The sequence below is a fragment of the Oncorhynchus mykiss genome, chromosome 16, assembly GCF_057628025.1.
Source record: "Oncorhynchus mykiss isolate SJ-2025 chromosome 16, ASM5762802v1, whole genome shotgun sequence".
NCBI classification, from domain to species: Eukaryota; Metazoa; Chordata; class Actinopteri; order Salmoniformes; family Salmonidae; genus Oncorhynchus; species Oncorhynchus mykiss.
This window is the reverse complement of record NC_143037.1, coordinates 81,178,482-81,200,530: the sequence shown is the minus strand read 5'-3', so window position 1 is coordinate 81,200,530 and position 22,049 is coordinate 81,178,482.

Genomic DNA, 22,049 nt, shown 5'->3' with positions numbered 1-22,049 from the left:
CTTTGCTATGAGACTCGAAATTGAGCTCAGGTGCATCCTGCTTCCATTGATCCTCCTTGAGATGTTTCTACAACTTGATTGGAGTCCACCTGTGGTAAATTCTGAGACAGGATTGTGTCGAGGCACAGATCTGGGGAAGGGTACAACAACATTGAAGGTCCCCAAGAACACAATGGCCTCCACTAGATAATAAACAAAGGTGAAATAAACAATAACAATTAACAGTAAACTCACAAAAGTTCCAAAATAATAAGATTACAAATTACAATGTGCAAATGGTTAAAATACAAAAGGGAAAATAAATCAACATACATTTGGGTTGTATTTACAATGGTTGACCTTTTCTTGTGGTACCAGGTCAAATTTTGCTGCTGTGATGGAACACTGTGGTCTTTCACCCAGTAGATATGGGAGTTTATCAAAATTGGGTTTGTTTTCAAATTCTTTGTAGATCTGTGTAATCTGAGGGAAATATGTGTCTCTAATATGGTCAAACATTTGGCAGGAGGTTAGGAAGTGCAGCTCAGTTTCCACCTCATTTTGGGGGCAGTGTGTCCATAGCCTGTCTTCTCTTGAGAGCCAGGTCTGGCTATGGCAACCTTTCTCAATAGCTAGGCTATGCTCTCTCTCTCTCTCTCTCTCTCTCTCTCCCCTCACTTTCTCTCTCTCTTTCCCTCTTCTCTCTCCCCCTCTCTCTCTCCTTTCCTCGCTTTCGCTCTTTCTCCTTCTCTCCCCCTCTCTCTTTTCCTCTCTCCCCTCCTCTCTCTCCCTCCTTTCTCTTTTCCCATCTCTCTCTCCCCCTCTCCTTTCCCCTCTCTCTTCTTCTTTCCCCCTCTCTCTTTTCCTCTCTCCCCTCCTTCCCTCTCTCCCTCTCTCTCTCTCTCTCTCTCTCTCTCTCCAGACACCGTGAAACATGTTGTGAAGGAGTACAAGAACATCTACCCTGAGATTATAAAGAGGGTGGGATGTGTTTTTGAGACAGTGTTTGGTCTGAAGCTAGTGGAGATCGACTCTAAGAACCACGTCTACATCCTCATCAACAAACTGGAGCAGCTAGAGGAAGAATCTCTCAACATGTAGGTCACTGTGTGGAAAGACTAGAGGGAGAATCTCTCAACATGTAGGTCACTGTGTGGAAAGACTAGAGGGAGAATCTCTCAACATGTAGGTCATTGTGTGGAAAGACTAGAGGGAGAATCTCTCAAGATGGAGGTCACTGTGTGGAAAGACTAGAGGGAGAATCTCTCAACATGTAGGTCACTGTGTGGAAAGACTGGAGGGAGAATCTCTCAAGATGGAGGTCACACTGGTTAGGGGGATATATTGATGTGGCATGTCTGTGATAGACTAGCAGTGTTTTCCCTATATGCATTTAGTGGCTGCCACTGTAAACCCCAGGAATACACCCCCTCCCCCCCAGGAAGATCACAGGAAAACACCATCTCCCTTGCAGGAAGACCCCAGGAAGACACCCCCTGCCCTACAGGAAGACCACAGGAAAACACCACCTCCATTGCAGGAAGACCCCAGGAAGACACCCCCTGCCCTACAGGAAGATACTCCCTGCCCTACAGGAAGAACACACCAAGCTGCCTCACTACAGAAACAGGAGATAGACTAGTGTCCTGTCCAGGGGGTGTCCTGCACATCAAGCTGCCTCACTACAGAAACAGGAGATAGACTAGTGTACTGTCCAGGGTGTGTACTGTAGAAAGAGAGAGAGACAGGGAGACAGGGTATGCTTTTTGACCCCAATACTAACTAACTCTTCTTGTTCCCGCTCTCATTTCCCCCCTCTCACCATCTCTCCCTCTCCTCTCCTCATCTCTTTCCCCTCTCCCTATCCTCTTCCTCTCCTCTCCTTCTCTCTTTCCCCTCTCCCTCTCCCCTCCTCCTCTCTTTCCCCTCTCCCTCTCCCTCTCCTCTCCTCCTCTCTTTCCCCTCTGCCTCTGCCTCTCCTCTCCTCTCCTCTCCTCTCCTCTATCTCTCCACATTAGAACCGGATGTTCAACACAGGAAACTCCTGCCAGTCAGAACAGAGATAGCTTGTTCGTGATAGAGCGTGTGTGTGAGTGTGTACAGACAGAAAGAATGGGGTGTGTCATAAATCTGCTGACATTGACTGTACACACACACACACACACACACACACACACACGCACACACGCGCACACACACACACACACACACACACACACACACACAGACACACACTGACACACACTATATTGGTCATATATACAAGTACCAGTCAAAAGTTTGGACACAACTACTCATTCCAGGGTTTTTCTTTATTTTTTAAATGATTTTCTACATTGTAGAATAATGGTGAAGACCTTAAAACTATGAAATAACACACATGGAATTAAGTAGTAACCAAAAAAGTGTTCAATGAATCAAAATGTATTTTATATTTGAGATTCTTCAAAGTAGCCATCCTTTGCCTTGATGACAGCTTTGCACACTCATTCTCTCAACCAGCTTCATGAGATAGTCACCTGGAATGCATTTCAATTAACAGGTGTTTATATGTTTATTTGTGGAATGCCTTTCCTTGTTAATGCGTTTGAGCCAATCAGTTGTGTTCTGCCTGTCCTGACCCTGATCCTGCCCACCGTCTTGTACCTGCCTGACTCTGATTTGGATTACGACCCTTTGCCTGTTTTGACTTACCTTTTTTCTGCGCCTTGAACTATAATAAACTCTGAGACTCGTATTATCCACCTCCTGTGTCTGCATCTGAGTTGTGACAATATGAACTGGCCGTGACTGACCCAGCAGACTCGGATCAGCTCCGAAATGCCGTCTCCTCCCAAGGGGCCACCATTGGGAGACACGAGGAGTTACTTCAAGGTCTTATGGAAGGATTCCAGACCTTGGCGGAATGCCATGACTGTGCCTTCTGTACATTGCTAGAGGAATTCCGCAGATTGTTTGTTAGGCAGCCCACCACTACAGTAACCCCCCAGACTGTCAGATACCCCACTACAGTAACCCCCCAGACTGTCAGTTACCCCGTTACAGTAACCCCCCAGACTGTCAGTTACCCCACTACAGTAACCCCCCAGACTGTCAGTTACCCCACTACAGTAACCCCCCAGACTGTCAGTTACCCCGTTACAGTAACCCCCCCAGACTGTCAGTTACCCCACTACAGTAACCCCCCAGACTGTCAGTTACACCACTACAGTAACCCCCCCCAGACTGTCAGTTACCCCGTTACAGTAACCCCCCAGACTGTCAGATACCCCACTACAGTAACCCCCCAGACTGTCAGTTACCCCGTTACAGTAACCCCCCAGACTGTCAGTTACCCCACTACAGTAACCCCCCAGACTGTCAGTTACCCCACTACAGTAACCCCCCAGACTGTCAGTTACCCCGTTACAGTAACCCCCCCAGACTGTCAGTTACCCCACTACAGTAACCCCCCAGACTGTCAGTTACCCCGTTACAGTAACCCCCCCAGACTGTCAGTTACCCCGTTACAGTAACCCCCCCAGACTGTCAGTTACCCCGTTACAGTAACCCCCCCAGACTGTCAGTTACCCCGTTACAGTAACCCCCCAGACTGTCAGTTACCCCACTACAGTAACCCCCCAGACTGTCAGTTACACCACTACAGTAACCCCCCCCAGACTGTCAGTTACCCCGTTACAGTAACCCCCCAGACTGTCAGTTACCCCACTATAGTAACCCCCCGGACTGTCAGTTACCCCGTTACAGTAACCCTCCAGACTGTCAGTTACACCACTACAGTAACCCCCCCAGACTGTCAGTTACCCTGTTACAGTAACCCCCCAGACTGTCAGTTACCCCATTACAGTAACCCGCCAGACTGTCAATTACACCACTACAGTAACCCCCCAGACTGTCAGTTACCCCGTTACAGTAACCCCCAGACTGTCAGTCACCCCGTTACAGTAATCCCCCAGACTGTCAGTTACCCCACTACAGTAACCCCCCAGACTGTCAGTTACCCCACTACAGTAACCCCCCAGACTGTCAGTTACCCCACTACGGTAACCCCCCAGACTGTCAGTTACCCCACTACAGTAACCCCCTGGACTGTCAGTTACCCCACTACAGTAACCCCCCGGACTGTCAGTTACCCCGCTACAGTAACCCCCCAGACTGTCAGTTACCCCACTACGGTGACGCCCCAGACTGTCAGTTACCCCGCTACCAGCGATGTTGCAGCCCTCTTAATTTCCCTCGGATCACTCCAGGATAGCGTACTTGATAATGCTGATGTCTGGCTGGGCTTTCACCTGGGCTACGGCGGTGTGGGAGCAACAATCCACCGTTTGCCTCAACTTGGAAGAGTTTGTGGCGGAGGTTCTATTCTCCATTTTCCAGGAGAGAGGAAGCTCGTACTGTAAGCTGCTCCAACTACGTCAGGACTCCCGTAGTGTGGCAGACTCAGCAGCTGTCGAATCGTCTCCTCCTGAGCCCATGCAACTGGGCAGGGATTGTCTACTGCTGTCTGTATTGTGGAGCTACGAGACATTTCATATCTACCTGCCCATTAAATGTCCAGGCTCATCAAGTAGGTACGAGTACGCTGGTGAGCCGTACGGGGAGTTTCCCATCTCCCATTTCTCGTACCCCTCTGCATGCTATCTTGTTGTGGGGTGACCAATCCAAATCTCTCCGGGTGCTCATTGACTCTGGGGCTGACGAGAGCTTTATGGACGCTACCCTGGTGTTGCGAATCCCCACCTTCTCCATTTGTATGGACATCAGAGCGCTTTATTAACAGAGCCACCTACACTACGTTTCCTATTAACCTGACAGTGTCAGGTAATCACAGTGAGTCTACGCAGTTCCTGCCCATTGAATCCCCTCATGCACCCGTGGTCTTGGGGTTTTCATGGCTCAAGAGACACAATCCTCTGATCGGCTGGGCTACTGGTTCTATCATGGGTTGGAGCCCGTTTGCACATTGTCTGAAGTCGACGCCGGGACGTCTTCCTGCGGGCTTGGGAGAAGCCTTGGATCTCTCCACCATTCATGCAGAGTACCAAGAATTCCTGAAGGTTTTCAATAAGGCCCGCGCTACATCTCTCCCTCCGAATCGACCCTACGACTGCACTATCAACCTTCTTCCGGGTACTACACCGCCTCGGGGGTGGCTTTATTCCCTGTCTATGGAGAGGTACATTGAGGATTCTCTTGCTGCAGGGAGTATTCGTCCATATGCCTCCCCCGCCGGCGCAGGGTTCTTCTTTGTGGAGAAGGACAAAACCCTGTGCCCATGTATCAACTACCGGGGCCTAAATGACAGTACCGTTAAAAACTGTAACCCTCTACCGCTCATCTCCTCTGCTGTCAAGCCTCTCCAGGGGGCGACGATCTTCTCTAAGTTGGACTTTCGGAACGCCTACCATCTGGTTTGGAAATGGGAAGGAGACGGATGGAAAACAGCTTTTAACATGGCTAGCTGGTACTATGAGTACCTTGATATGCCATTCGGACTGACCAATGCTCTCTCAGTGTTCCAGGCCCTGCTCAACGATGTGCTCCGTGATATGTTGAACTGGCTCGTGTTTGTCTACCTTGATGACATCCTCGTTTTTTCCCGGTAAGCTCAAGAGCACGAACCAGATTTTTGTTAAAGCAGAAAAATGTGAATTCCATCGCTCCACCATCTCCTTTCTAGGGTAAGTCATTACTGTTGGAAATATTCAGATGGACTCTGACAAGGTGAGAGTGGTGGTGGATTGGCCTCAACCCACATCCAGAGTGCAATGTTTCCTGGGGTTTGATCATTTCTACCCCCACTTCATCTGAGGTTACAGCACCCTGGCTTCCCCCTCGCAGCACTCACCTCTCCCAAAGTTCCGTTCACATGGTCTCCAGCAGCTGACCAGGTGTTCTCGGACCTCAAGCATCGATTCACCACAGCCCCCATCTTAGTCCATCCAGACCCGTCCCGTCAGTTCATGGTGAAGGTTGACGCCTCAAATGTTGGAATGGTGGCTGTCCTGTCCCATCGTTCTGCCCTGGACCAAAAGTTGCATCCCTGCACCTTTCTTTCCCATCGTCTGAACCCCGCTGAGAGGAATTACAACATGGGAAATCGAGATCTACTCACGGTCAAGATGGCGTTGGAGGAGTGGAGGCACTGGTTAGAGGGGGCATCCATTCATAGTGTGGACTGATCACAAGAAGCTGGAATATCTCCGCACCGCCAAGTGCTTTAACTCTAGGCAAGCACGATGTGCCCTGCTTTTCACTCGGTTCAACTTTACCATCTCCTACCGCCCGGGGTCCAAGTATGTGAAGCCAGATGCGCTCTCACACCTCTCACGCTTCTCTAGTCCCACTGCTACACTGTCTGACCCTGAGACCCTAACCCTTACCCGGCTACCGGATGTTTGTCCCAGACTCTGCCCGTTCCCCGGTCCTGGAATGGGCTAATTTCTCCAGACTGGCCTGCCATCCTGGCTCCCGTCGAACTCTGGCCTTTGTACAACAACGCTTTTGGTGGCCTACCATGGTTCTCGACGTCTACGCGTTCATCGCCGCCTGCAATGTGTGTGCTCAGAATAAGACTCCGCTGCAAGCTCCTTCAACCACTCCCTGTTCCTCATCGCCCCTGGTCCCATATATCCCTGGACTTCGTCACTGGTCTCCCTCCATCAGATGGCCACAACACTATCCTTATGGTGGTGGATAAGTTTTCCGAAGTCGCCCATTTCACTCCCCTTCCCAAGTTACCCTCAGCCAAGGAGACAGCCCAGCTCATGGTGCAACACGTCTTCCGGATCCATGGACTTCCGGTGGTTATGGTCTCTGATTGCAGTCCTCAGTTCTCGTCCTAGTTCTGTACGTTCTGCACCCTCATTGGGTCGTCGGCCAGCCTGTCCTCTAGTTTTCACCCCCAGTCCAACGTGTTGGCCAGTCGGAGTGAGCCAATCAGGACCTGGAGACTCTGTCAACCCCACCACCTGGAGCCAGCAACTTGTGTACCAGGTACCAGGACCAGGTATCTTATACTATCCAGTTCTGACCTTTCTGCCTGTTCTGAACCTGATCCTGCCCGCCAACCTGTACGCGACTCTGATTTGGATTTCGAGCCTTTGCCTGCCTTGACTTACCTTTTTTCTGCCCCTTGAACTATAATAAACTCTGAGACTCGTACTATCCAGCTCCTGTGTCTGCAGCAGAGTTACCTCTGCTGCAGAGGATAAGTTCATTAGAGTTACCAGCCTCAGATTGCAGCCCAAATAAATGCTTCACAAAGTTCAAATAACAGACACATCTCAACACCAACTGTTCAGAGGAGACTGCTTGAATCAGGCCTTCATCGTCGAATTGCAGCAAAGAAACCACTTCTAAAGGACACCAATAAGAAGAAGAGACTTGCTTGGGCCAAGACACATGAGTAATAGACATTAGATCAGTGGAAATCTGTCCAAATTAGAGAATTTTGGTTCCAACCACCGTGTCTTTGTGAGACACAGAGTAGGTGAATAGATTATCTCTGCATGTGTGGTTCCCACCATGAAGCATGAAGGAGGAGGTGTGATGGTGTGTGGGTGCTTTGCTGGTGACACTGTCGGTCATTTATTTAGAATTGTTAAGGCACACTTTAACCAGCATGGCTACCACAGCATTCTGCAGCGATTCGCCATCCCATCTGGTTTGCAATTATTGGGATTATAATTTGTTTTTCAACAGGACAATGACCCAACACACCTCAGGCTGTGTAAGGGCTATTTGACCAAGAAGGAGAGTGATGGAGTTATGCATCAGATGATCTGGCCTCCACAATCACCTGACATCAACCCAATTAAGAGGGTTTGGGATGAGTTGGACCACAGAGTTAAGGAAAAGCAGCCAACAAGTGCTCAGCATATGTAGGAAGTTCTTCAAGACTGTTGCAAAAGCATTCCAGGTGAAGTTGGTTGAGAGAATTCCAAGAGTGTTCTAAGCTGCCATCAAGGCAACGGGTGGCTACTTTGAATAATTTCAAATATAAAATATATTTTGATTTGTTTAACACTTTTTTGGTTACTACATAATTCCATGTGTGTTAATTCATAGTTTTGATGTCTTATAGTAGAAATAAAGAAAAAGCCTTGAAAGAGTAGGTGTTCTAAAACTTTTGACTGGTACTGTATACATATATATATACAGTATATCTGTGTGCATATTTTCCATGAGTTTCTAGTGGATAAATCATTCTAGAGAAATTAACCTAATTAAGGACAAAACATGGAATGAACATTATTTTCAATGAACTATGCAACTATTCAAATAGTTTTCTTTATTCACAACTGCCACCAGTTTGACACCAAAACATTGACAACAAATACACACTATTAACATAGTCAAATAAATAAAAGGGTGTAATAAAAATATATTCCTAAAGGATATTTCATGCTGAAATCCTCATTAACACCGAAGGTATTCACTAAATTGATGGCTTGTATTTATTTAGGATAATATTTCATAGCTTTGTCATATATACAGTGCCTTGCGAAAGTATTCGGCCCCTTTGAACTTTGCGACCTTTTGCCACATTTCAGGCTTCAAACATAAAGATATAAAACTGTATTTTTTTGTGAAGAATCAACAACAAGTGGGACACAATCATGAAGTGGAACGACATTTATTGGATATTTCAACTTTTTTAACAAATCAAAAACTGAAAAATTGGGCGTGCAAAATTATTCAGCCCCCTTGAGTTAATACTTTGTAGCGCCACCTTTTGCTGCGATTACAGCTGTAAGTCGCTTGAGGTATGTCTCTATCAGTTTTGCACATCGAGAGACTGAAATTTTTTCCCATTCCTCCTTGCAAAACAGCTCGAGCTCAGTGAGGTTGGATGGAGAGCATTTGTGAACAGCAGTTTTCAGTTCTTTCCACAGATTCTCGATTGGATTCAGGTCTGGACTTTGACTTGGCCATTCTAACACCTGGATATGTTTATTTTTGAACCATTCCATTGTAGATTTTGCTTTATGTTTTGGATCATTGTCTTGTTGGAAGACAAATCTCCGCCCCAGTCTCAGGTCTTTTGCAGACTCCATCAGGTTTTCTTCCAGAATGGTCCTGTATTTGGCTCCATCCATCTTCCCATCAATTTTAACCATCTTCCCTGTCCCTGCTGAAGAAAAGCAGGCCCAAACCATGATGCTGCCACCACCATGTTTGACAGTGGGTATGGTGTGTTCAGGGTGATGAGCTGTGTTGCTTTTACGCCAAACATAACGTTTTGCATTGTTGCCAAAAAGTTCAATTTTGGTTTCATCTGACCAGAGCACCTTCTTCCATATGTTTGGTGTGTCTCCCAGGTGGCTTGTGGCAAACTTTAAACGACACTTTTTATGGATATCTTTAAGAAATGGCTTTCTTCTTGCCACTCTTCTATAAAGGCCAGATTTGTGCAATATGCGACTGATTGTTGTCCTATGGACAGAGTCTCCCACCTCAGCTGTAGATCTCTGCAGTTCATCCAGAGTGATCATGGGCCTCTTGGCTGCATCTCTGATCAGTCTTCTCCTTGTATGAGCTGAAAGTATAGAGGGACGGCCAGGTCTTGGTAGATTTGCAGTGGTCTGATACTCCTTCCATTTCAATTTTATCGCTTGCACAGTGCTCCTTGGGATGTTTAAAGCTTGGGAAATCTTTTTGTATCCAAATCCGGCTTTAAACTTCTTCACAACAGTATCTCGGACCTGCCTGGTGTGTTCCTTGTTCTTCATGATGCTCTCTGCGCTTTTAACGGACCTCTGAGACTATCACAGTGCAGGTGCATTTTTACGGAGACTTGATTACACACAGGTGGATTGTATTTATCATCATTAGTCATTTAGGTCAACATTGGATCATTCAGAGATCCTCACTGAACTTCTGGAGAGAGTTTGCTGCACTGAAAGTAAAGGGGCTGAATAATTTTGCACGCCCAATTTTTCAGTTTTTGATTTGTTAAAAAAGTTTGAAATATCCAATAAATGTCGTTCCACTTCATGATTGTGTCCCACTTGTTGTTAATTCTTCACAAAAAAATACAGTTTTATATCTTTATGTTTGAAGCCTGAAATGTGGCAAAAGGTCGCAAAGTTCAAGGGGGCCGAATACTTTCGCAAGGCACTGTATATTTTTATCGTCTTATTGAATTATTTCCTATATTTCACATGATAAGGCCACACAGAAGGCAATAGATAATTACAGACCAGTGATAATCTGGAGTATCCCGATTATCACCCGTTCCTTTGTCAACCACACTCACATTTTCTTGTACGACACACTTTTACTCCTTCACTCAGCCTATTGAGTCCACTGGTCCCACTCCTTCACTCAGCCTATTGAGTCCACTGGTCCCACTCCTTCACTCAGCCTATTGAGTCCACTGGTCCCATTCATTCACTCAGCCTATTGAGTCCACTGGTCCCACTCCTTCACTCAGCCTACTGAGTCCACTGGTCCCACTCCTTCACTCAGCCTATTGAGTCCACCGGTCCCATTCATTCACTCAGCCTATTGAGTCCACCGGTCCCACTCATTCTCTCAGCCTATTGAGTCCACTGGTCCCACTCATTCACTCAGCCTTTTGAGTCCACTGGTCCCATTCATTCACTCAGCCTATTGAGTCCACTGGTCTCACTCATTCACTCAGCCTATTGAGTCCACTGGTCCCACTCATTCACTCAGCCTATTGAGTCCACTGGTCCCACTCATTCACTCAGCCTATTGAGTCCACTGGTCCCACTCATTCACTCAGCCTACTGAGTCCACTGGTCCCACTCCTTCACTCAGCCTACTGAGTCCACCGGTCCCACCCCTTCACTCAGCCTATTGAGTCCACTGGTCCCACTCCTTCACTCAGCCTATTGAGTCCACTGGTCCCATTCATTCACTCAGCCTATTGAGTCCACCGGTCCCACTCATTCACTCAGCCTATTGAGTCCACTGGTCCCACTCAGCCTTTTGAGTCCACTGGTCCCATTCATTCACTCAGCCTATTGAGTCCACTGGTCCCACTCATTCACTCAGCCTATTGAGTCCACTGGTCCCACTCATTCACTCAGCCTATTGAGTCCACTGGTCCCACTCATTCACTCAGCCTATTGAGTCCACTGGTCCCACTCATTCACTCAGCCTATTGAGTCCACTGGTCCCACTCATTCACTCAGCCTATTGAGTCCACTGGTCCCACTCATTCACTCAGCCTACTGAGTCCACTGGTCCCACTCCTTCACTCAGCCTACTGAGTCCACCGGTCCCACCCCTTCACTCAGCCTATTGAGTCCACTGGTCCCACTCATTCACTCAGCCTATTGAGTCCACTGGTCCCACTCACACAGAGATACCCTACGCCTTGACCTCTTTCTCCCCTCTCTTATCAGATGACATCCTGCGACCAGTGAGGTCCGGCCTCCCGAGAACCTGCCCGCTCGACCTCATCCCCTCCTCCCTTCTCCGGACCATCTCTGGAGACCTTCTCCCATTCCTCACTTCCCTCATCAACTCATCCCTGTCCTTACTTACTTCAAAATGGCCTGAGTTGCTGCCCTCCTCAAGAAGCCAACACTAAACCTCTCTGACGTTAACTCCAGTCCTGTATGCCTTCTTTCTTTTCTTTCCAAAACACTTCAGCATGCTGTCTCTGATCAACAGTCTCATTATCTCTCTCAGAACCATCTTTTGGACCCTAACCAGTCAGTCTTCAAGACGGGTCACTCAACCAAGACTGCTCTTCTTTGTGTCACAGAGGCTCTCCGTACTTCCAAAGCTGACTCTCTCCTCTGTTCCCATCCTCCTAGATCTATCCGCTGCCTTCAACACCGTGAACCATCAGATCCTCCTCTCCACCCTCTCAGGGCTGGGTGTCTCAGGCTCTATCAGATCCTCCTCTCCACCCTCTCAGGGCTGGGTGTCTCAGGCTCTATCAGATCCTCCTCTCCACCCTCTCAGGGCTGGGTGTCTCAGGCTCTATCAGATCCTCCTCTCTACCCTCTCAGGGCTGGGTCTCAGGCTCTATCAGATCCTCCTCTCCACCCTCTCAGGGCTGGGTGTCTCAGCCTCTATCAGATCCTCCTCTCCACCATCTCAGGGCTGGGCTTCTCAGGCTCTATCAGATCCTCTTCTCCACCATCTCAGGGCTGGGTGTCTCAGGCTCTATCAGATCCTCTTCTCCACCCTCTCATGGCTGGGCTTCTCAGGCTCTATCAGATCCTCCTCTCCACCCTCTCAGGGCTGGGCGTCTCAGGCTCTATCAGATCCTCCTCTCCACCCTCTCAGGGCTGGGCGTCTCAGGCTCTATCAGATCCTCTTCTCTACCATCTCATGGCTGGGCTTCTCAGGCTCTATCAGATCCTCCTCTCCACCATCTCAGGGCTAGGCGTCTCAGGCTCTATCAGATCCTCCTCTCCACCATCTCAGGGCTGGGTCTCAGGCCCTATCAGATCCTCCTCTCCACCCTCTCAAGGCCTAAATTACAATCTGCCACTCTCCTGAGGGGAGGGCAGGCCTAAATAACAATCTGCCACTCTCCTGAGAGGAGGGCAGGCCTAAATAACAATCTGCCACTCTCCTGAGAGGAGGGCAAGCCTAAATAACAATCTGCCACTCTCCTGAGGGGAGGGCAGGCCTAAATACTCTTGCATTATCTGCTCGCTATTTCATCCTTCCGTGCGCAATGCCAAAACATTAACTCAAGGCTGAGTTGAATAGACTATACATTTGAAACATATTTTATGGCTCAGGGACCCATATACCAGAGACCTAAGACCTGCTTTACCTCTGACAGAGAGGGTTCATAGAGGCCAAATTCCAATAGGGAATAATCCTCAGAAAATAACATTCCAGCTCAGACTCTTCCAGGCTGATCTAGATTGCAGGCTGTTTGGGGCCATATCCTGGCCCTGCTGGTCAAGACTGGCACTTCAAAAGGTGCCCCCCCCCCCGGTCAGTCAGGTATGAAGGGGGTAGACAGGCCCCTGTCCAGTGGGGTCAACCAGCTATACACACACACCTACGCACACACTCGCAGGCTGCAGCAGAGCTTATCAGAGGGCTGTGTGTGAGTGAACCTGGATGACATATGATCTCATGACTGAAGCAGTCAGAACCTGACATAGAGACCTGTACAGGCATGATAGAGAGGAGAGGAGAGGAGAGGAGAGTAGAGGAGAGGAGAGGAGAGGAGAAGTGAGGAGAGGAGAGGAGAGGAGAAGTGAGGAGAGGAGAGGAGAGGAGAGGAGAGGAGAGGAGAGGAGAGGAGAGGAGAGGAGAGGAGAGGAGAGGTGAGGAGAGGAGAGGAATGTGAAAACTGATGCTTCCATACCACAACTTCCTTACCTCTATCTCCCTCTTACAGACAGACAGACAGACAGACAGGCAGGCAGGCAGGCAGGCAGGCAGGCAGGCAGGCAGGCAGGCAGGCAGGCAGGCAGACAGACAGTGTGTTGTATATTGAGGAGCAGGCTGTGTTGTATATTGAGGAGAAGGCTGTGCTGTATATTGAGGAGAAGGCTGTGTTGTATATTGAGGAGCAGGCTGTGTTGTATATTGAGGAGAAGGCTGTGTTGTATATTGAGGAGCAGGCTGTGTTGTATATTGAGGAGAAGGCTGTGTTGTATATTGAGGAGAAGGCTGTGTTGTATATTGAGGAGAAGGCTGTGTTGTATATTGAGGAGAAGGCTGTGTTGTATATTGAGGAGAAGGCTGTGTTGTATATTGAGGAGAAGGCTGTGCTGTATATTGAGGACCAGGCTGTGTTGTATATTGAGGAGAAGGCTGTGTTGTATATTGAGGAGAAGGCTGTGTTGTATATTGAGGAGAAGGCTGTGTTGTATATTGAGGAGAAGGCTGTGCTGTATATTGAGGACCAGGCTGTGTTGTATATTGAGGACCAGGCTGTGTTGTATATTGAGGAGAAGGCTGTGTTGTATATTGAGGAGCAGGCTGTGTTGTATATTGAGGAGCAGGCTGTGTTGTATATTGAGGAGAAGGCTGTGTTGTATATTGAGGAGCAGGCTGTGTTGTATATTGAGGAGAAGGCTGAGCTGATTCGGGAGCTGATCCGGGAGCTGATCCGGGAGCTGATTCGGGAGCTGATTCGGGAGCTGATCCAGGAGCTGATTCAGGAGCTGATTCAGGAGCTGATTCAGGAGCTGATCCAGGAGCTGATCCAGGAGCTGATCCAGGAGCTGATCCAGGAGCTGATCCAGGAGCTGATTCAGGAGCTGATCCAGGAGCTGATTCAGGAGCTGATCCAGGCCGCAGAATGCAGGTAAAATGAGCATAATGTGAGATAGAACAGCATCAGTTTATCGGCATCCTCCATTGATTCAGGTGGAGTTTGACTGCTTTGGCAGGTTCCTACCTATTGTGCAACTTACTACATGACATCTTGCTCAGTATCTTTCTGTGTTTAGGATGGGACAGTGTCCTCTCCTCCATCCTCCTCTTGCTCCATTTGATTCCCCCCTTCATCACGAGGCTGCAAAAGACCAGGCAATATGTCTGCCTCTCCGTCTGCCTATCTCATCATATCCAAAAAGGTTTTCATTGGTCTCCTTATCTGAGTACCAGGTGTCACGGTTTATTGAATCCAAGCCATTATTCTACTGGTGAATTTGAAATAATGGTAGTGTTTCTTTTGTTGTTTTTGTCTTCAGGCAGGAACCAGTATTAGGGAGCACATTGATACCATTGTCCAAAGCAGTCAACTGTACTTTCTTGTTGTCGGGACCAAGAGGCGAGCAGCATCCATAGTTACTTCATCATCCTGGACAAGCTCTGCCATACAACTCCACACGCGCTCCTGGTGCTTTCGATGAGCTCTTCAAGACACAGTGTTTGGAACCTCTTACAGTCTGATGCTGCAACAGAATGTACACCTTCATACAGACAACAAGATAGATATTGAGAAGGTTAAGGAGAGTCCACGTGTTGCAGAGCTTAGAGCTAGATTCCTACACTAAAGCAGAAATTGAGTTCAACTATGATTTTGTTTTGTTTGACATTCTAGTCATGGGAGTACCAACTTGCTTGCGAGGCATTTCATTGTTGTTTCATGGACTTTGCCCTGGTAAAACACTTAAGTTGAAATGTGGTTGTTGTCATGTATTTGGTACTTTTTCAGGCTTATTAAGGAAACATGTAAACATGGAGGACAAGATGTTGGACACAGGAATGGATGTCAATGTGATGTCATGCCTACCAGTTCTTACAGAATGTCTTGCAACACATCCTTGATTTGTGTGCGTCAGCTATTGCACAACTGCAGGCTGCAGGTGTAGGTCAGAGATCAGAGGGTGTACGTCAGAGGATGTAGGTCAGACAACTGTGAATAATTTGTGTGTAACGCTCGTCGTTGGGAGACAGAGAGGAGGACCAAGGTGCAGCGTGGGTAAGTATTCATATTCTCTTGTAATGAAAACGAATACTTGCACAAAAACAACAAAACACGAGAACGAAACGAAAACAGTCCTGAACGGTGAAATACAAACACAGAACAGAAAATAAACACCCACGAAACACAGGTGGAAAAAGGCTACCTAAGTATGATTCTCAATCAGAGACAACTAACAACACCTGCCTCTGATTGAGAACCATACTAGGCCGAACACAAAAACCAACATAGAAAAACGAACATAGACAACCCACCCAACTCACGCCCTGGCCATACTAAAACAGAGACCTAAATAAAAGAACTTAGGTCAGAACGTGACATCGTTTAACTTCCATGGAAGAAGGGTCACAGGGTCAAGCTAAAGAGCTCTGACATGTATATCGTCACAGGACACAGAAAGGCAAAATCCAGCAGACTTTTCAGGATATTGAAAACCCTTTCACTTCATTGAATTCCTAATCGGAATGAGAGAAAAAATTATTTTGCACAGAAATGGGAAACTGTTAACCCAATGGAGAATGTGCTTGGCGTTAGAGTTGATAATAGACGATACACAACAATGGGAACTTCTGATCAGGGAGTCGTAACTGACAAGTTTACTTATGTACCAATTCTTCAGACGTTGCAGTCAATTTTTTAAGAAGCCAAACCTCAGTGATATGTTCAAGTCGAGTCACAATGTGAAAGGAGTTTACTTTGATTTGGAAGATGGATTAAGAGACATTCCCTTTTCTCCAAAGAAAAAAAAATCAGTTGCAAATTCAACTGTTTTATAATGACTTTGAGACAGCCAATCCATTGAGATCAAAGAAGGGTCTTCACAAGTTGGGGGTTATATACTTTACTTTGAGAGATTTTCCACCAAAATGTAATGCATCTTTAGTCAAATATACACTTATGTGTGCTCTTCCATACCCAGGACCTTAAAAGTTACGGATTCGATGACCATACTAAAGTAAGTGACCTGAAAGTGTTTGAGACTGAGGGAGTTGAAGTTTCCATGTTTAATGGTCGTGGTCATGGCAATATTGTCCAGGTTACTGGTGATAATCTTGGTATACATTGCCTCTTTGGTTTTGTAGAATCATTTAGTGCCCTGTACTGCTGTCGTTTTTGCCTCACCGAGAACAGGGATTTTCAAACTGTGTTCTGTGAAGATGACTTAAGTGTGATTTTGCAAACAAAAGCCATGCATTCGAACCATTGTGAAACTATACTGTCAAATCCAACACTACCTCAGGGTTGTGAAATATGGCTGTTTATTCAACCCTCTGCAGGATTTCAACACAGCTGACAACTGTTGATATCATTCACAACATTTTAGGAGGAGTTGCACAGTTTGAGGTAAATCTTGTGTTACAGGATGTACAAGCTAACTTTGTGAGTCCAGCGAATCCCGTGGTTTGACTACGGATACGCAAAGAGGAGGAATCGTCCGCCTGCAGTCAAATTGGATGATGAAAGCAATGCTTTGGGCCTAAATTGTCATGTACTGTCATGTTGTGTCTTGTCTCTGTCCTTTCCCTTCACCCTGTCTCCCTCTGCTGGTCGTTGTTAGGTTACCTTTTCTCCCCCTCTTTCCCCCAGCTGTGCCTTGTCTCCTCCTAACCACCTCGTCACCCCTTTTCCCACCTGTTCCCTTTTTTCCCTCTGATTAGGTCCCTATATCTCTCTCTGTTTCTGCTCCTGTCCTTGTCGGATTCTTGTTTGTTGTGTTTCATGCCTGAACCAGACTGTCGTCATGTTTGCTGTAACCTTGTCTTGTCCTGTCGGAATCTGCCGGTCCGTCTGAGCCTACCTATGTTTGGTAATTAAAGAAGCTCTGTTTAAGTTAATTCGCTTTTGGGTCCTCATTCACGCACCGTAACAGAAGAATCCGACCAAGAATGGACCCAGCGACTTCGGATCCTCTCCACTCAGCCGTCGGGATCCAGGGAGCGATGCTAGGCAGACACGAGCAGGAATTGTCTGCTGCTCGACATGCCGTTGAGACCCTGGCCACCCAAGTCTCCAACCTCACAGAACAGGTTCACCATCTCCGCCTCGATCCACCGGCCACTTCCAGGGCTTTCGAATCTCCGGAGCCCAGAATCAATAACCTGCCGTGTTACTCTGGGGAGCCCACTGAATGCCGCTCGTTCCTCACCCAGTGTGATATTGTGTTTTCTCTCCAGCCCTACACTTTCTCCAGGAGCACTGCTCGTGTCGCCTACGTCATATCTCTCCTTATTGGACGGGCTCGTGAGTGGGGCACGGCAATCTGGGAGGCAAGGGCTGAGTGTACTAACCAGTATCAGGACTTTAAGGAGGAGATGATACGGGTTTTTGATCGATCTGTTTTTGGGGAGGAGGCTTCCAGGGCCCTGTCTTCCCTATGTCAAGGTAATCGATCCATAACAGACTACTCTATTGAGTTTCGCACTCTTGCTGCCTCCAGTGGCTGGAACGAGCCGGCTTTGCTCGCTCGTTTTCTGGAGGGTCTCCGCGCAGAGGTAAAGGATGAGATTCTCTCCCGGGAGGTTCCTTCCAGCGTGGATTCCTTGATTGAACTCGCTATTCGCATTGAGCGACGGGTTGATCTTCGTCACCGAGCTCGTGGAAAGGAGCTCGCGTTCTCCGTTGCCCCCCTCTCCGCATCACTACCATCTTCCTCTGCCGGCTCGGGTGCTGAGCCCATGCAGCTGGGAGGTATCCGCATCTCGACTAAGGAGAGGGAACGGAGAATCACCAACCGCCTCTGTCTCTATTGCGGTTCCGCTGGTCATTTTGTCACTTCATGTCCAGTAAAAGGCCAGAGCTCATCAGTAAGCGGAGGGCTACTGGTGAGCGCTACTACTCCTGTCTCTCCTTCAAGATCCTGCACTACCTTGTCGGTCCATCTACGCTGGACCGGTTCGTCAGCTTCCTGCAGTGCCTTAATAGACTCTGGGGCGGAGGGCTGTTTTATGGACGAGACCTGGGCTCGGGAACATGACATTCCTCTCAGACAGTTAAAGGAGCCCACGGCCTTGTTCGCCCTGGATGGTAGTCCTCTCCCCAGGATTCAGCGTGAGACGCTACCTTTAACCCTCACTGTCTCTGGTAATCATAGTGAAACCATTTCTTTTTTAATTTTTCGTTCACCTTTTACACCTGTTGTTTTGGGCCATCCCTGGCTAGTTTGTCATAATCCTTCCATTAATTGGTCTAGTAATTCTATCCTCTCCTGGAACGTCTCTTGTCATGTGAAATGTTTAATGTCTGCTATCCCTCCTGTTTCCTCTGTCTCTTCTTCACAGGAGGAGCCTGGTGATTTGACAGGGGTGCCGGAGGAATATCACGATCTGCGCACGGTGTTCAGTCGGTCCAGGGCCACCTCTCTTCCTCCACACCGGTCGTATGATTGTAGTATTGATCTCCTTCCGGGAACCACCCCCCCCCGGGGTAGACTATACTCTCTGTCGGCTCCCGAACGTAAGGCTCTCGAAGATTATTTGTCTGTAGCTCTTGACGCCGGTACCATAGTCCCCTCCTCCTCTCCCGCCGGAGCGGGGTTTTTTTTTGTCAAGAAGAAGGACGGGTCTCTGCGCCCCTGCATAGATTATCGAGGGCTGAATGACATAACAGTGAAGAATCGTTATCCGCTTCCTCTTATGTCTTCAGCCTTCGAGATCCTGCAGGGAGCCAGGTTTTTCACTAAGTTGGACCTTCGTAACGCTTACCATCTCGTGCGCATCAGGGAGGGGGACGAGTGGAAGACGGCGTTTAACACTCCGTTAGGGCACTTTGAATACCGGGTTCTTCCTTTCGGCCTCGCTAACGCTCCAGCTGTCTTTCAGGCATTAGTCAATGATGTCCTGAGAGACATGCTGAACATCTTTGTTTTCGTTTACCTTGACGATATCCTGATTTTTTCACCGTCACTCCAGATTCATGTTCAGCACGTTCGACGTGTCCTCCAGCGCCTTTTAGAGAATTGTCTTTTTGTGAAGGCTGAGAAGTGCACTTTTCATGCCTCCTCCGTCACATTTCTCGGTTCTGTTATTTCCGCTGAAGGCATTAAGATGGATCCCGCTAAGGTCCAAGCTGTCATTGATTGGCCCGTCCCTAAGTCACGCGTCGAGCTGCAGCGCTTTCTCGGCTTCGCGAACTTCTATCGTCGTTTCATCCGTAATTTCGGTCAGGTGGCAGCTCCTCTCACAGCCCTTACTTCTGTCAAGACGTGCTTTAAGTGGTCCGTTTCCGCCCAGGGAGCTTTTGATCTCCTCAAGAATCGTTTTACATCCGCTCCTATCCTTGTTACACCTGACGTCTCTAGACAGTTCGTTGTCGAGGTTGACGCGTCAGAGGTGGGCGTGGGAGCCATTCTTTCTCAGCGCTCCCTCTCTGACGACAAGGTCCACCCATGCGCGTATTTTTCTCATCGCCTGTCGCCGTCGGAACGTAACTATGATGTGGGTAACCGCGAACTGCTCGCCATCCGGTTAGCCCTAGGCGAATGGCGACAGTGGTTGGAGGGGGCGACCGTTCCTTTTGTCGTTTGGACTGACCATAGGAACCTTGAGTACATCCGTTCTGCCAAACGACTTAATGCGCGTCAGGCGCGTTGGGCGCTGTTTTTCGCTCGTTTCGAGTTCGTGATTTCTTATCGTCCGGGCTCTAAGAACACCAAGCCTGATGCTTTGTCTCGTCTCTTCAGTTCTTCAGTAGCCTCCACTGACCCCGAGGGGATTCTCCCTGAGGGGCGTGTTGTCGGGTTGACTGTCTGGGGAATTGAGAGGCAGGTAAAGCAAGCGCTCACTCACACTCCGTCGCCGCGCGCTTGTCCTAGGAACCTTCTTTTCGTTCCCGTTCCTACTCGTCTGGCCGTTCTTCAGTGGGCTCACTCTGCCAAGTTAGCCGGCCACCCTGGCGTTCGGGGTACGCTTGCTTCCATTCGCCAGCGTTTTTGGTGGCCCACCCGGGAGCATGACACGCGTCGTTTCGTGGCTGCTTGTTCGGTCTGCGCGCAGACTAAGTCCGGTAACTCTCCTCCTGCCGGCCGTCTCAGGCCGCTTCCTATTCCCTCTCGACCGTGGTCTCACATCGCCTTAGATTTTGTCACCGGACTGCCTTCGTCAGCGGGGAAGACTGTTATTCTTACGGTTGTCGATAGGTTCTCTAAGGCGGCTCATTTCATTCCCCTTGCTAAGCTTCCTTCTGCTAAAGAGACGGCACAAATCATCATCGAGAATGTTTTCAGAATTCATGGCCTTCCGTCAGACGTCGTTTCGGACAGAGGTCCGCAATTCACGTCTCAATTTTGGAGGGAGTTTTGCCGTTTGATTGGGGCTTCCGTCAGTCTCTCTTCCGGCTTTCACCCCCAGTCTAACGGTCAAGCAGAACGGGCCAATCAGACTATTGGTCGCATCTTACGCAGTCTTTCTTTTCGCAACCCTGCGTCTTGGTCAGAACAGCTCCCCTGGGCAGAATACGCCCACAACTCGCTTCCTTCGTCTGCGACCGGGCTATCTCCTTTTCAGAGTAGCCTCGGGTACCAGCCTCCGCTGTTCTCATCTCAGTTCGCCGAGTCCAGCGTCCCCTCCGCTCAGGCTTTTGTCCAACGTTGCGAGCGCACCTGGAAGAGGGTCAGGTCTGCACTTTGCCGTTATAGGACGCAGACTGTGAGGGCTGCTAATAAGCGTAGAACTAAGAGTCCTAGATATTGTCGCGGTCAGAGAGTTTGGCTCTCCACTCAGAACCTTCCCCTTAAGACGGCTTCTCGCAAGTTGACCCCGCGGTTCATTGGTCCGTTCCGTATTTCTCGGGTCATTAATCCTGTCGCAGTTCGACTTCTTCTTCCGCGATACCTTCGTCGCGTCCACCCGGTCTTCCATGTCTCCTGCATCAAGCCCGTCCTTCGCGCCCCCGCTCGTCTTCCCCCCCCCCCCCCCCCCCCATCCTTGTCGAGGGCGCACCCATCTACAGGGTCCGTAGAATTTTGGACATGCGTCCTCGGGGCCGTGGTCACCAGTACCTCGTAGATTGGGAGGGGTACGGTCCTGAGGAGAGGAGTTGGGTTCCCTCTCGGGACGTGCTGGACCATGCGCTGATCGAGGATTTCCTCCGTTGCCGCCAGGTTTCCTCCTCGAGTGCGCCAGGAGGCGCTCGGTGAGTGGGGGGGTACTGTCATGTACTGTCATGTTGTGTCTTGTCTCTGTCCTTTCCCTTCACCCTGTCTCCCTCTGCTGGTCGTTGTTAGGTTACCTTTTCTCCCCCTCTTTCCCCCAGCTGTGCCTTGTCTCCTCCTAACCACCTCGTCACCCCTTTTCCCACCTGTTCCCTTTTTTCCCTCTGATTAGGTCCCTATATCTCTCTCTGTTTCTGCTCCTGTCCTTGTCGGATTCTTGTTTGTTGTGTTTCATGCCTGAACCAGACTGTCGTCATGTTTGCTGTAACCTTGTCTTGTCCTGTCGGAATCTGCCGGTCCGTCTGAGCCTACCTATGTTTGGTAATTAAAGAAGCTCTGTTTAAGTTAATTCGCTTTTGGGTCCTCATTCACGCACCGTAACATAAATGCTATCCAATGTTGGTGTCTTCTCCGCAATGTGCCATTGATGTTTGGTGATCCGGTTCAGAATGATGCTACTGTTACTACTACAGATTGTCAATATTGTAATTAACGAGGGTATGACTATCTTTCTAAAACACTTCATTA